Source organism: Magnolia sinica, chromosome 11 (genome assembly GCF_029962835.1).
Source record: "Magnolia sinica isolate HGM2019 chromosome 11, MsV1, whole genome shotgun sequence".
Classification (NCBI taxonomy): Eukaryota; Viridiplantae; Streptophyta; class Magnoliopsida; order Magnoliales; family Magnoliaceae; genus Magnolia; species Magnolia sinica.
The window spans coordinates 56,452,174-56,468,938 of record NC_080583.1 but is presented as its reverse complement, the minus strand read 5'-3'; the positions used below and the strand labels follow the sequence as shown (position 1 = coordinate 56,468,938).

The 16,765-nt window shown below is 39.3% G+C and overlaps 1 long non-coding RNA gene across 1 annotated transcript; it reads left to right on the top strand.

Moving 5' to 3' along the window:
• The first annotated feature begins 14,138 nt into the window (after nt 1-14,138).
• Nucleotides 14,139-16,178, top strand: LOC131219169 (uncharacterized). The gene is made up of 3 exons (XR_009158029.1): nt 14,139-15,596; nt 15,710-15,766; nt 16,022-16,178. It is a non-coding gene; the product is annotated as an uncharacterized LOC131219169 (long non-coding RNA).
• The last annotated feature ends 587 nt before the right edge of the window (nt 16,179-16,765 follow it).

Sequence of the window (16,765 nt, the reverse complement as noted above, 5' to 3'; positions counted from 1 at the left end):
TTCCCTGCTAAGGTGGGTTACACATGTGGACCCACCTTTGATGTACGTGTTTCATCCATGCACGTGGGGCCCAGACGTGTGTGGCCCACCAGATATATGTGTTTATCCAACCGTCTGTCCAGCAGTGCAGGGACGGTGGCCCCACCCAACAGCAGCTGCTGCATGATGACAACAAGTTCTGTGGGCCCCCATGGCGTATGTGTTTCTCCACCATTCATCAATCTTGGATGTGGGACCCACCCACACATGTGGCATTTGCGGGGTGGTACCCACCTTGATGTATTTATCTTGTATACACACCGTCCACTGGTTTTGGATGGTGGGACCCCTGTCATGAAGTATGTGTTTTATCAACACCGTCCATATATCTTGGACGTGGGCCCACCCCACATGTGTGGCATGTGTGGGGGTGGGACCCACCTTGCTGTATGTATTCTCTATCCTCACCGTCCATTTGATTGGGATGGTGGGATGGCACTGTGATGTATGGACTGAATCCACACCGTCCAATGTTAAGATGGTGGGTCCCATTGCTGGATGACGTTGGTAAGCTTTGTGGGCCATCATGATATATGTTTTTATATCCACACCGTCTGTCCTGGATGGTGCAATGTGGGACCCACCTTAATGTATGTAATCTATATCCACACCGTCCATCTGCCCCCGGACAATGGGACCCCCCTTGTATTGTATGTGTTTCATACACACTGTCGATTGTGTGGACCCCCTTAATGCATGTATTCTATATCCAGCCGTCTATCGGTCCAGACAGTGAGGCCCACCTTGAGGCATGTGTTGTACACACTCCATCCCTTCATGGGACCCCCATGATGTATGCACCTTATCAGCGCCGCCCGAGTCTGGCCCTGTGGACCTCACATAGTGATGTGTATGAGACACATTGAAGGGGCCCAAAATGAAGTATGTGAGGCCCATTATGATGTATATGTGGCCCATGAGTGAGGCCCATTGCGATGTGCATTAGGCCCTTTGTATGAGGCCCATTATGTAGTATATGAGGCCCTTGTGTGAGGCCATGGGCCCACCATATGTTGAGCTCAATATGTGTTATTCCCAGGAGGCAATGTTGGTTAAATGTCCTCATTAATGGGCAATGATGGTTAAATGTCCACATTGTGACCTTCCCTTAGGCCTTGTCATGCCCTTTCTCATTCGTTTCTAAGTGGATTAACCCAAATCGATGGGCCCCATTGATATTGCATGATCCATCTATTCTTTTGGGCTAACCCAAATTGTTAGGCCCCCATTAGTTGCTTGTAGGATTGTAAGCAGGCCACCTAGGCCCAACCTTGATTTAAGGATAGTCCATCCTCACTGTCGGTGGAGGAACCCGTGCTATCGGAATCGGCATATCCACAGTCGAGGATTAACCCTCCATGTTATGTATCTGTTATCCATCTATGGGCTCTACCATGTTTGTATAGGCTGATTATCGATTTCGATTATAAGTATGTGATAGCATAGCATCATGATATATGCACATACGCACCATTTGAATGCTTGTTATGAGATATGGTTGACCATTGCATGTGACATTGGGCAGGTTGTTCGTGGGACTCCCTGACAGGTGGAGTTGTGCCATATGAGTGTACGACATGTGCAGGATTGATGCATGATTGGACTGCGTGACCCATACATCTTGCATTGTGTGATTATTATTATTGTACGCCCTAGCGACATCAGGGCTTTAGCCTCCATAGATATATCGTGGATGGTAGGATTGGATACCGAAAATATTATTTAAGCATGGGGGCACGTAGGATGTCCCAGGGTAAAAGTCCCCAAACCCTTATGGTACCATGGATGATGCTCCAATGCACAGACCGAGCAGATGTATGAGCACATGAGGGCCAAATACCAGGAGGTTGTGTCTCCCATTGTGTCATGGTCGATTGGAAGGGGGTGTAGCCTTACCCGCCCGAGGGTAGGGACCAATGCTAAGTTGAGTTTGACCAGCTCGTAAATGAGTCTACTATCGACACGTTGGATAGATATTGACTGACTATTGCCCAGGCAAATAGTGAGGTCTCTTCCACTTGCACAGTTACACATCTAATATAGGGCAACAATGTGGTGTATAGTGTTTTAGACCCAGGTGATATCCCAAAGATGAGTTGTATGATTATGTGGATTTCGATGATGATTAGTATGCTTGAGTTGCATCTCGCATCGCATGGCCTTGGTATGGCTGATAGTATTCATGCCTTGCATCTCATAGCCTTGGTACGGCTGTTAGCATTCATGGATTCACCAACATATTCCACATTACTCTGATATTGCATTCTGAGCATGCTTATATTGCGTACATACTTTCACCAGCCTCTAAGGTTTCTATAAGCTTATGCATGATAGATGTGTGCAGGTGACGCAAGGATGCAGTTGTAGTTAAGTAGGAGCAGGAGCGTGCAGTGGAGCTTCTGAAGTTTTTGATTATTATTATCATGTATTTCCCTTTAAGCACCTTGTACTCAAAAGTTTTTTTTTATTATAGTGGATTTTGTGATGTTCTTGTGGTTATTGTTCATGAGTTATATTATGGTTATGCTTATCATGAAATGAATTCATGTTTAAAATCCTCCTTGTAGAATCTCAGGATCGAAATCCAGTGTATGAGCATTGGGATCTGAGAATGGGGCACTAAGGAGGCTGTCGATGCCGGATTCGACGATCGGGAATTTTGTGAGCCCAGTTTCTAAGTTTGGGGTGTGACAGGAGTATCACGCCCCAAACTCGGAAACCGGGCTCACAAAATTCTCGATCGCCGAATCCGGCGCCTACAGCCTCCTTAGTGCCCCATTCTCAGCTCCTAATACCCATACACTAGATTCCGATCCTGGGATCCTATAAGGAGGATTTTAAACATGAATTCATTTCATAATAAGCATAACCATAACATAACTCATGAAAAATAACTACAAGAAAACCATCATAAAATCTATTATAATAATAAAAACTTTTGAGTAAAAGGCGCATAAAGAGAAATACAATGATAATAATAACCAAAAACTTTAGAAGCTCCACTGCACGTTCATGCTCAGCTATGACTGCGTCCTTGCATCACCTGCATGTATCTATCATGCATAAGCTTATAGAAAGCTTAGAGGGTGGTGAAAGTTTGTGCGTAATATAAGCGTGCTCAGAATGCAAAATCAAAGTAATGCGAAATATGTTGGTGAATCCATGAATGCTAATAGTCATACCAAGGTTATGCGATGTAAGGCATGAATGCTATTGGCCATACCAAGGCCATGCGATGTGAGATGCAACTCAAGCATACCAATCCTCGTCAAAATCTACATAATCATGCAGCTCATCTCTGGGATATCACCGGAGTCTAAAACACTATACACCACATTGCTGCCCTACACTCGACGTGCAACAGTGCAAGCGGAAGAGACCTCACTATCCGCCTTGCTAATAGTTAGCCAATATCTATCCCGTACGTCGATAGTAGACTCATTTACGAGCCGATCAAACTCAGCTTAGCATTGCCCCCTACCCTCGGGCGGGTAAGGCCACACCCCTTCCAACTGACCACGACACAGTGGGGGACACGACCTCCTAGTTTCAGCCCTCATGCACTCATACATCCACTTGGTCTAAGCATTAGAGCATCCTCCATGGTACCATAAGATTTGGGGACTTTCACCCTGGGACATCCTACGCGCCCCTGTGATTAAACAGTATTTTCGGTATTCAATCCTACCATCCATGATATATCTGTGGAGGCTATAACCCTGATGTTGCTAGGGCGTACAATAATCATAATTATACAATACAAGATGCATGGGTCACGCAGTCCAATCATGCATCAATCCTGCGCATGTCGTATGCTCATATGGGATAACTCCACCTGTCAGGGAGTCCCATGAACAACCTACCCAATATCACATGCAATGGTCAATCATATCTCATAACAAGCATGTAAATGGTGTGTACGGGCATGTATTATGATGCTATGATATCACATACTTATAATCGGCCTCGATAATCGACCTATACATAGAAGGTAGGGCCCATAGATGGATAGCAGATCCATAGCATGGAGGGTCATTCCTCGACTGTGGATATGCTAATTCCGATAGCACGGGTTCCTCCGCTTACGGCGAGGATGGACTATCCTCAAATTGAGGTTGGGCCTAGGTGGCCTATCTACAATCCTACAAGCAACCAATGGGGGCCCAACAATTTGGGTTAGCCCAAAAGAATAGATGGATCATGCAATATCAATGAGGCCCATCGATTTGGGTCAACCCACTTAGAGACGAATGAGAACGGGCATGGCAAGGCTTAAGGGAAGATCACAATGTGGACATTTAACCATCATTGCCCATCAATGAGGACATTTAACCAACATTGCCCCCTAGGAATGCCCACATAGAGCCTAACATATGGTGAGCCCATGGCCTCACACAATGGCCTCATATACTACATAATGGGCCTCACACAAAGGACCTAATGCACATCACGATGGGCCTACTCATGGGCCACATATACATCATAATGGGCCTTACTCATGGGCCTCACGTACATCACTTTGGGCCCCTTCAGTGCGCCTCATACACATCACCATGTGAGATCCACGGGCTAGACTTGGGCGATGCTTATAAGGTGAGTACATCATGGGGGTCCCTTGGAGGGACGAAGTGTGTACAACACATGCCTCAAGGTGGGCCTCACCGTCTAGAACGATAGACGGTTAGATATAGAATACATGCATCAAGGGGGCCCACACAATGGACGATGTGTATGAAAGATGTACAATACAGGGGGGTCCCACCGTCCAGGGGTAGATGGACGGTGTGGATATTGATTACATACATCAAGGTAGGTGCCGCATTGCACCGTCCAGGACGGACGATGTGGATACAAAAACATACATCATGATGGCCCACAAAGCTTGCTGACGTCATCCAGCAATGGGACCCACTGTCCTAACAATGGACGGTGTGGATTTAGTCCATACATCACAGTGTCATCCCACCGTCCCAATCAAATTGACGGTGAGGATAAAGAATACATACAACAAGGTGGGTCCCACCCCCACACATGCCACATGTGTGAGGTGGGCTCACTTCTAAGATATATGGACGGTGTTGATAAAACACATACTTCATGACAAGGATCCCACCATACTAAACCAGTGGATGATGTGGATACAAGATAAATACATCAAGGTGGGTCCCACCCCCACACATGCCACACATGTGGGTGGGTCCCACATCCAAGATATATGGATGGTGGAGAAACACATATGCCATGGTGGCCCACAGAACTTGCTATCGTCGTGCAGCAGCTACTGCTGCATGGGGCCACCGTCCCTACATTGCTGGATGGATGGTTGGATAAACACATATATCTAGTGGGTCACACACATCAGGGTAGGCCACACATGCATGGATGAAACACGTACATCAGAGGTGGGTCCACACGTGTGGCCCACCTCAGCAGGGAATAAAGATGGTATTTATGTTACCCCAACATTGCAGGTTTCTAGACAGTCCCAACCGTTGGATCATCCAGGCCCCTTGGGCCCAGCCCAGGGGCATCCCACCAAAGCTAGATGGTGTGGGTTTTCAACATACATCAAGGTGGGGTCCACACGTCAATGGTCCACCCCTCTCCCATCAAAATCAGGCTAAGAAATGAGGGTTAAACACTACTCAAACAGTCAGAAACATGGGCCTAAAAATATGGACAATAAGAAGTTGCTGCTTAGTGCAGCCCATAGGTTGCTAGACATCAGGAAAATTCATCACATAGATTAAGAGAAGGCCGCTTGGATGAGCTACACACACTCAGACCAAGCTTGTGTTTGAATCAATCCATACATGCAACATAGGACAACGAGGTGGGCCATCCTGCATCTAGATTTTTGGACAGCATAACCATCCCACCCTACTGGACGGTCTGGATGTGCTAAGCACATCAGGTGGGCCATGTCCATCAGGGAAAAAGAGAGAAGTAGAGAGAGAGAGAGATCGGCCAAAGGGAGGGGCTCCGCCACTATAAGCCCCTCAAAAGATCCAAGCCATACATCATGATCATCACATGGGTCCCATACTTGCATGGGCCCTACATCAGAAAATCTAAGGTGGAGATGTCATCCCCACCATGCAATTAAGGGTCTAGATGACCCATCAATGACCTAGATCAAGTAATACATCATGATGGGGTCCATAGAGAATGGCCCCATCATGGCTTGTGCATGCAACCAAGGTGGACCATCGGCCACACCTAGCGGGTAAAATAGGGTCTCCACCATTGATTGATGGGTCCTACATGCCCCCAAGAAAGAAAATCTAAAGTTCTAAGCAAGAAAACCAATGATCCAAACCTAGAGAAGCACCCACCTATGATCTTCTTCTCCTTCTTCCACCCTTGCATTCTTATGCTTCAAAAGAGTTGATTTAATGGTGGTGATGGGTTCCTAAGGGCTGGATTGGGAGGGCTTGAGCTTGAAGGTGGCTGGATTTTTGGAGCTCTCACGGAGGGTTGAAGGTTGTTAGTAATGAAGAAATGAGAAGGAAAGGAGAGGGAGAGAGATAAGAGAGAGAGAGAGAGAGAGAGAGAGAGAGAGAAATGATTGCCTAGCTCTTTTAGCTAGGCAATGATGATGGTGTAAGGCATGGGGAAGAAAATTAATAATGGGCTAGGGGGGTAGGATGGCTAGGATAGCTAGGGTAGCTAGGGTTGATGTCATCCTCATGATGACCTAGGGAAATTGCAAATCAAGAAAAGTGGGTCCCGCAACGTGCGGTCCATAGCCATGATCATGCGCGGCCTACATCTCATGATCTAGACGTCAGATTGGTGCATGAGACGCGGTATCGGAACCGCGGTGACAGCGCAGTCGCAATGGTGTAGGTCTCGGGCTGAATCGGCTCGGATTTATAGGATGGGACTCAGGGTCGCGCGTAAATGAAATTAAAAGGTCATGGGTCGATGGAATTCGACCGAGAAGACTGCAGGATCCTATGGAACGGAACAGATAGTAGGACATGGGTCTGACAGGTACAGGTGCTAGGTTTTCAACAGAGCTAGTATCAACCCATTTCTTATGTGCAACAAGTATCCTTTCGGTCAACACATCCACCAACCGATTCATTCTCTCGCTATGACCCACCATCCAACTCTTAAAGACTTCAGTATGAAGTCGTGATTATTCCGCCTGAACTTATGACAATTTTTACAATGCGTTGAATTCCTCTTTGTACATTAACTATCTTAGTTAACATAATCTCGAGAGGTTCATCTCGGGATGTCAATTGTCTATTCGGTTTGGGTGGAACAGGCACCAGACTAGGTTATTGATTTACTTACTTCGACACCCATTGAATTTGCAACTCTTCCTTCGGAACATGAGGCTTGTTGGCTATAAAAGCATTAGTGGTTGTTGAGACTCAAATATTGCATATTTAACCCTTTAATTACATTAGTTTTCCTGACATTTAAGTGTTGATTCAATTTAATTATATATGTTTTTGTCATGCGAGGTGATTCAGAAGTCTACGATGAATATGTACTTAAAAGGATGGATTTAGAGCTCAAAAGAAGATAATGAAGAATTGGATCTATGGAGGACAATATTGAAGAATTCAAGTAGCAAAAATCCAAGAAAATCAAGTGAGGAAGGAATGGAATCAAAGATTTAAAGTGAAGAAACTAAGGAAAATGAATCCTGAAAATTCACAACCAGAAAATGATATTATGAAATTCTAGGGCCAGAAAAACAAAGTCCTAAAAAATTACAAAAAAAAGACTTTCCATGCCATCGAAGACAGATTTGATGCCATCGAAGGAAACTTCGATCCCATCAAACCCTCTTTGATGGCATAGAGAAAATCATGAAATTTTCAAATTGGTTGCTGGACATATTCATGCATATTTCGATGCCATTGAAGGATTGTTCGATGCCATCAAAGGTGCCACCAAGGCGACTGTGTAAATTTAAAGTCGGTTTGCAAACTTTTTTGAGGCGGTGCGAAAGATTGAGTTCCAAAAGTATTTAAAAAAGTCTCTAGGGTGTTCTAAAACTATTTAAACTACTCATTATTTTCATTTCTCTCAATTTTACTCTTATTGCATATGCTTTTACATTGAGGACATTGTAGATTTTAGGTTGGGGGTAAGTTTCCTTTGAAAATTCTTCAATTTGTGATTTGTGCTGAATTGCAAAAATTTTGAGCTTAAATTTTTTAATTTTTTTTAAAATTTTCTATGAATTTAGGTGATTTTGAAGATAATCCAGATATTAGAATGATAAGATACTTAATGTTAATGATTTTTTAATTATGAATTTTAGTTATTTGCTAGATTTTTAAAGATAAGTTTGAGTTATTAAGTCTTAATTTGAAGTTTTAAACATTGACTGAGTCATAATTTCACATATAACATCTAGCTTACACATTAAAGTTTAATTTTGATATTGAATTATTAACTTGATGATTATTAAGAATGATAGGAACCATACCTGGGGAATTTGTCCTTCATGTTCAATAAAAAAAATTGGAAAGAAAGAAAGAAGTAATACTCAGCTAAAAAATAGTTGTCGTCGAAAAGGGCGACATATTAAAGTTCATTAAGGATTTTAAAAAGAAGGAAAAAGTGAAAATAGTGTGAAAGCAATCGATGAAAAAAAAAATCAAAAGTTGGAAAAATAGAATGTTGAACTGTAAGGAAAGACTTGGTTTAAGTTTTGGTTGTTTTGAACTCTTTTGATTATCAATGTCATCATGAAAGTAGAGAACTAAACCTTTGGTTTGTCAAGTTTAGACTTCCATATACACTCACGGAACTTAATGTTTAGAATTGCTCGATTATAAGATTAATGCTTGGAACTTAATTGGGGGATTTATAAAGTGTTAAGGTTTAAGATAAGATAGTACTCAACATTAATATATTTTATATTTCTATAATCTAGATTATTTTTAGAACCACTTGAACTTATGGAAATCATTCTTTTATTTTCAAAATATCTTTCACATGTTTTTCTTGAGACTAGCAAAATGATGGTTGGGATGTGTGTTGAGACTCAAATATTGCATATTTAACCCTTCAATTAGATTAGTTTTCTTGGCATTTAAGTGTTGATTCAATTTAATTATATACGTTTTTGTCATGCAAGGTGATTCGGAAGTCTAAGATGAATATGCACTTAAAAGGATGGATTTAGAGCTCAAAAGAAAATAAAGAAGAATTGAATCTATAGAGGACAATATTGAAGAATTCCAATGCTAAAGATAAAAAGAAACCAATTAACGAAGGAAGGGAATCAAAGATTTGAAGAGAAGAAACCAAGGAAAATGAATCCTGAAAATTTAGGGCTAGAAGATGATATTATGAAATTCTAGGGCCAAAAAAACAAAGTCCTAAAAAATTACAGAAACAGACCTTCGATGTCATCGAAGACAGGTTCGATGCCATCGAAGGAAACTTCGATCCTAATAAACCCTCTTTGGTGACATCGAGAAAATCATGAATTTTTCAAGTTGGTTGCTGGACATTCATTCACCTTTTGATGTCATCGAAGGATTGTTCGATGCCATCGAAGGTGCGCGTAACTGCATTAATTCAAAATCAGTTTGATAACTTTTCCGTGGCGATGCGAAAGATTGAGTTCCAAAACTATTTAAAGGAGTCCCTAGGATGTTCCAAAACTATTCAAACTCCTCGTTATTTTCATTTCTCTCAATTTTTCTCTTATTACATGTGCTTATACATTGAGGACAATGTAGATTTTAGGTTGGGAGAAAGTTTCCTTTGGAAATTCTTTAATTTGTGATTTGTGATAAATTGTAAAATTATTGAGCTATAAAGTTTTTCAATTTTTTTTTTTGAAATTTTCTGTGAATTTAGGTGATTTTGAAGATAATCCAAATATTATAATGATAAGATAATTAATGTTAAGGATTTTTTAATTATAAATTTTAGTTATTTACTAGATTTGTAAAGATAAGTTTGAGTTATTAAGTCTTAATTTGAAGTTTTTAAACATTGATTTAGTCATGATTTCACATATCACATCGAGCTTACACATCAAAATTTAAGTTTGATATTTAATTGTTAACTTGATGATTATTAAGAATAATAGAAACCAAACCCGGGGAATTTGTCCATCATATTCAATAAAAAGAATTGGAAAAAAAGAAAAAAAAAAGAAAGAAAGAAAGAAGTAATACCCGGCTAAAAAAATAGTTATCGTTGAAAAGGGCTACCTATTAAAGTTCATTAAGGACTGTTGAAAAGAAGAAAAAAGTGAAAATAATGTGAAAGTCATCAATGAAAAAAATCAATAGTTGGAAGAACAGAGTGTTGAACTATAAGAAAAGTTATGATTTAAGTTATGGTTATTTTGAACTCTTTTGATTACCAATGTCATCATGAAAGTAGATAACTAAACCTTTGGTTGTGTCAAGTTTTATACTTCAATATACACTCATGGAACTCAATGTTTAAAATTGTTCTGATTATAGGATTAATGTTTGGAACATGATTGGGGGATTTAGAAAGTGCTAAGTTTTAGGATAAGATAGTACTCAACATTAATATATTTTATATTTCTATAATCTAAATTAATTTTAGAACCACTTGAACTTATGGAAATCATTCTTTTATTTTCAAAATATCTTTCTTACGTTTTGCTTAGGACTAGAAAAATGATGGTTGGGGTGTGTGTTGAGACTTAAATATTACATATTTAACCCTTCAATTACATTAGTTTTCTTGGCATTTAAGTATTGATTTGATTTAATTATATACGTTTTTGTAATGCGAGGCGATTCAGAAGTCTAAGATGAATATGCACTTAAAAGGATGAATTTAGAGTTCAAAAGAAAATAAAGAAGAATTAAATCTATGGAGGACAATATTGAAGAATTCAAGTACCAAAGATCAAAAGAAACCAAGTTCGGAAGGAAATGAATCAAAGATTTGAAGTGAATAAACCAAGGAAAAGGAATCCTGAAAATTTGGGGCTAGAAGATGATATTTTGAAATTCTAAGGCTAGAAAAATAAAGTCCTGAAAAATTACAGAAACAGACCTTCGATGTCATCGAAGACAGGTTCAATGCCATTGAAGGAAACTTCAATCCCATCGAATCCTCTTCGATAGCATTGAGAAAATCATAATTTTTTTCAAGTTGATTGTTAGACATATTCTGCATCATTCGATGCCATCGAAAGTACCATCGAAGGTGTGCGCGACTGTGTAAATTTAAAGTCAGTTTGCAAACTTTTCTGAGTTAGTTTGAAAGATTAACTTCCAAAACTATTTAAAGGAGTCCCTAGGATGTTCTAAATCATCTTCTAGGGTTTGGAAGGGGAGAGAAGGCTTAGGTAGAGGGCCAATAACGTTCTTCCACTTCGATTTCTTCACGGGTTCTAATAGATATTTTAGTTTTTCTTTTGTTTTGGAGTTAACTATAACTACCTAATCTCTTAGCTAAGACTAAGAGATGAAGTTGTAGTTTTTATTAATGTTTAGTTTACATTAATTCAAGTTATTTTATTTGAATCTTGAACAATTCGTTGGTATTCAGTTTGAATGAAGATTTAGTCATAGTTTATATTGATCTATTGTTGACTCTGGGCACATTATATGCATAGGAAAGCTAAGAATAGTTTCTTATCTCTTTTGCAATGGATCGATCTGTAAAATTCGTTAATTTATAATTGACTCTGGGCATGGTAGATGATTTGAATTTTCTGTGATCAATACTTTGGTGCATGATGTGGGAACTAATTCAATTAAAGTTCAAATCTGATTTGATACATGAATGATGGTTTAACAGAATTATCTATCGATTGGATATGATAAGACTTCGATCTCAATTGAGTTATCTATTGAACTAATAAATTAAATATTGAGATTGTAATGAGTGGATTCCTGGATTCATAGTCTTTTATTAATTTGTTTTAAAACTCTTCCCTAAATCACTGGATTAAAAATCCAAACAAACGATTAGAGTTAGATTAGTTCTACGATATGCTCCCTATTCCCTGTGGATTTGACCTTGGTCTTACAGAGTTATTAATACTTCGCAGGCACTACTAAAAAATTGAGCAAAGGCTACGGACTTTGAAAGTTTTTGGCTACGAATTTAATCAATAGTAATTATGCTATAGATCTAATCCGTGCCTAAAACCTAATTGATCCATACCTAAAGCCTACCTCCTCATCATAGCTGTATTAGCTATTGATGGTGCTTAAGGGGCTCCATGGGGGCCCATTGAAATATATGTGTTTGATCTAAGCCGTCTATAAATTCTGATATATAATTTTAGTGGATTAGGCCAAAAATTATGTAGATTAAAGGTCTAAGTGGACCACACAATAAGAAATCATAAAAATTAAATTTCTATTGTTAATATATTGTGTGGTCTTCTTACAACTTCGATCTGACTCATTTTTTGCATTAACCCTTAAAATAATATTTTAAAATTAATGGGCGAAGTGGATAAATAACATACATCATGGTGGGCCCCACGGTCCTAATGGGTCGTCCGTCACGTGCCCCTCCCCAAATGAAAATTCATTCCGCCATTTTCTCCCACCCGCATACCTCCCAAAATCAAGGTTTTTGCATCTGCCCATTTCTGCCCCTCTCCATCTCCTAGGCTCCCTCACCCTCTCTCTCTCTCTCTCTCTCTCTCTCTCTCTCTCTCTCACACACACACACACACACACACACTCAGCCTCTCCCTCGCCATCTCTCAATCTCCCGCTCTCCCTCACCATCTCCCCGTCTCTCACATTCCCCTCTCTCTGTTTCCCAACCTCTCTCTCTCTCTCTCTCTCTCTCTCTCTCTCTCTCTCTCCACCCAGGATTCCTTTCTCTCTATGTGTATGTTAGATCTAAAGAAGGGAGGGAGTCAGATATGCCAGCATTTGGGTTCCAAAATCACAGCCACCGGAGTTCGATTCGTCACCGCTGACTCAAATCAAAGTAAGATTTAGGGGCCGCACACCTCTAATGATAGTCACCACTCATCTATTAAACCTTCTTCTTCCTCCCATCTATGGTTTGAAAACCCCCCTTTATTTTATTATTTATTTATTTATTTATTATTATTATTATTATTATGGTTGGGAACTCTAAGAGTTTGTTGTTGCCATTAATGGCTGCCGTAAGCTCAACAACGATGATGATTGCTAGTATGATATGGAAACAGGGGTGTCTCTTTTTCGGCATGGACAACCAGATTCCATGGCTGTGATTTTTCGATAGTGTATGGCCATTGAAAAATCCTTAAATCAGTAATGGGTTTAAAATCCTTCAATCGGTAATGGGTTTAAAATCCTATCAAGCCTTCCACTAGTACACGTGAAATGATATGGAAACTAGCAGAAGAGGGAATGAATGTAGCACGACTAAACACGTCCCATTGGGATCCTTTAGAAAAGAAAAAGAAAAAGAAAAAGAAAGAATGCAAAAAAGACAATGGTGTCTCATTTGCTGACCATATTGGGCAGAGTTAAAGGCCTCTTTCATGGATGAATGTTGTTCCCATTGAAATTCATTTGTTTTCCCTTCCTCCTTTGTCAACAGTTTAATCACTTCTTCCCCACCTTCTTTGCTATATAAGTTGTTTCTGATAGAGTCCCATTACATTTTGCAGATTTATGCAATGTCTATTACAATTCGTATTGTGGTAAGTAATCTGATAGAAATATATCAAGCTTAATCATGTAAATGTCATATGGATATACTTGCAGGCTGCAGTTAGTACTACCAAGCCTACTCCTGAGGTTGCTTTTTTATATGAGTTGAGCATGTTGTGATTCATTTTTGAAACCATCTAACTTAATATGCTTGAATTCATTTAAACAAGTGTTGGGTGGTCTTATTTCCCTTATATATGCACCTTTTTTTGGCATTGCAGTTTCTCTTTTCATGATGTTCATGTCAATATTCTCCACTTGACTTTTATGTAGGATAAGAGCCCAATTTGTGAGCCAAAGCGCGAGAAGCAACTCAAAAGCCTTGGTATGGTTTTTCAAAGGAATCGGCTTCCTTAATGCTATTAGCTAATATATTACTTGTTCTGACTTTAACACTGTCCCATGCGTACTCAAACAGAAAGAGCCATTAAGTATGGAGCATGGGTACGAAGCTGTATGATCATTATATGAGTGAACCTGCAGTTAAGATCATTGATTGCTATTGGCTTCCATTTTCATTGTTGACTAGTAGCATCTATTATAATCATCTAACATGATGAGTTCCCTTCATTGGACTTCCGTCGATCATTTTATAAATATTTTATAACTTTTCATATAGTAATTGTAATACAGTTTTGTAGAGAGTTTTGTGCATTAGGATGCATTCATCGACAAGAATATCATGTTCTGTAGCCCTCCCAATAAAAACATATTTTGTATTTAAAATCTTTTAAAAAAATTTCAAAGTATGTAAGGATTCCATTTTTTGTGAAAATTTTCTCAATATGCATCTAGGATTGGATATTTGTGGAGACATGAAGATGTAGTTATGGTCTTTGGTGTTGGTCATTGACTTTGAATTTGGTGGTTAGGATAGGCTGAGTAAAGCAACTTTTTGTTAGTGGCCAAACAATGGAGGCCCAAGGGATGGTGTTACAGATCATCATACAAATGTGTTGTGTGTATGGTAGATGATATGGAGACACAAAAAGAAAATGTCATGACTCTGGAGGCAGTACTGGATGAAGTACCTATAAACAACTACATTATACACTCTAACTCCCTTGTCTTCTTGAGGCATCACAAGAATCTTATAATTTTGGTTGTTTCTTATACCCATCTAACAGATTGGATTTGTAACAACTACCACATTTATCAAAATCTATCCTTTGAAGCTTATTTCGTCTTTCTTTTCTGATGGATGAAAAATCTACAAGTCCCTGAGGTCATGGTACATGTGGCCCTGATGGATGAAACATATCTATCACACTTACAGTTTATATCTCAATATTTACTCTTGGGTGGGTAGCCTACGTTTCATTTTACATACATTATGAAGTTCCAATCAAAGTGTTGTATTAGCAGATAGTGCTTTCTTTATTATTATTATTATTAATTTTTTATAAATTTATATCTGTGTTCCTAATTTGTGTTCTTAATTTATATCTTTGTGATTCCGCAATTGTTCGCTTATGCGGTGAACTTCCCATTACTCAACTGGCTTTTGGACTGAGTTGTCCTGTAGAATTGGAATGTACTAGATTTGGACATCAACTCAGTTGACTTGCCCTTGATTAATTGTATATAGACACTTTAATCACTTATTAATAATATAAATATTATTAGACTATTTATTAGATATCGAGATGAGTCAAGTAAAGACTTGTCGGAGTCTTCAAGTCGACTCACCCTGGCTGGACATTGAGTCGAGTCCATACTTTGAGCTTTTGAACTATGATCTGGATCCAACCCATTGGGAGACTCGTTTTACAATATCTGTGTTAATATCTTTTTGCTAAGACATTGTCAGTTTGGTTACAGCTTGGAGTTCTAGTACTATACTACAGTGATCCTTTTAGTGGGTTCATTGAAAAATAAGCCAGAAATAGTTGTTGATGTCGTCTCTATCTGGTGAGTTACTCATACATTTCCAACCCATTCACATTCGATGTGATTTTTTTAGTGGTTCTTGAATTCTTCCAGACCCAAATTCACCTTTCTAATCCTTTTTTTATCTTTTGTAGTATGAACTTGGAGCTGTGGACACTGATGGTTGCAATCGGTTTCAATGCGGCTGTCAGGTTGGTGATCTCTCTCTTTGATTGTGGTCTGGGTCATTTGCAATGATTAATCTATTGTTTGCATACACCCCAATCACAATTGGATTGGATATCCTTGGCGATTTTTAAATGAGCATCCCAAGAAAGGGCTATTGATTTTCCAATTTCTGGATTGACATTCAAAAGAGTTGTGTTTCCACTTTCGAATGACGAGCTTCCTCAAAAGGCAAGAACACCCAAACACTTTATTCTTATCCAATTTCAATTTCCTTGTAGCGTACGTGTCTTGAATGAACTAGGGGCTGGCTGTCCAAAAGCAGCACAGTTTCAGTAGTGGTGGCTGTTTATATGTTGGCATTGTTTAGAATTCTCTTCACAGCTGCAGTTCTCATCACCAGGAGCCACTTCCAAAAGTTGTTCACTACTAAACCAGAGGTCATAAGAGAAACAATTGTAACGCCCCGAATTTTGAGGGTTGAGCAAAGGCTCAACTCTCGAGATCCGTCGCATCACTTATGTAACATAGATAATGATGATTAAATGTTGTTCGTATTAGCACAATAAACATGAATGGAATTATACTAAATCAGCATATCATACTCCAAAGATAATTGAATTAAGCAAGCGGAAGATTGTGATAGATAAATAAGGTATATAAGTGGTTGTAAACCCCTAGAGTATGATCATGTCACTAGGCTGAATATATACATGTTTGTTCCAAAATATATAAAATGACAAAGTGTAATGTCCAACTAATTCGTATCCCTTTAATCCCGTTGATCAATACATGGTCTACATAGACCTGCCTGATAGCTACATATAGGAGAATTCCTCCTCATCGTCATAAAAGTCAAGCTCCGCTTCGTAAGCATCGCCATCGCCTGTAGCTAAAACAGAGTCTGGTTAGTGTTTTAAAACACCATCCTAGAGTGGGAGTGAGTGATCAACTCAGTAGTACTATTAGGCAAAGGTTAACATGTTATCAATTCAATCAAGCAGTAATGATAAAGCAGTACAACA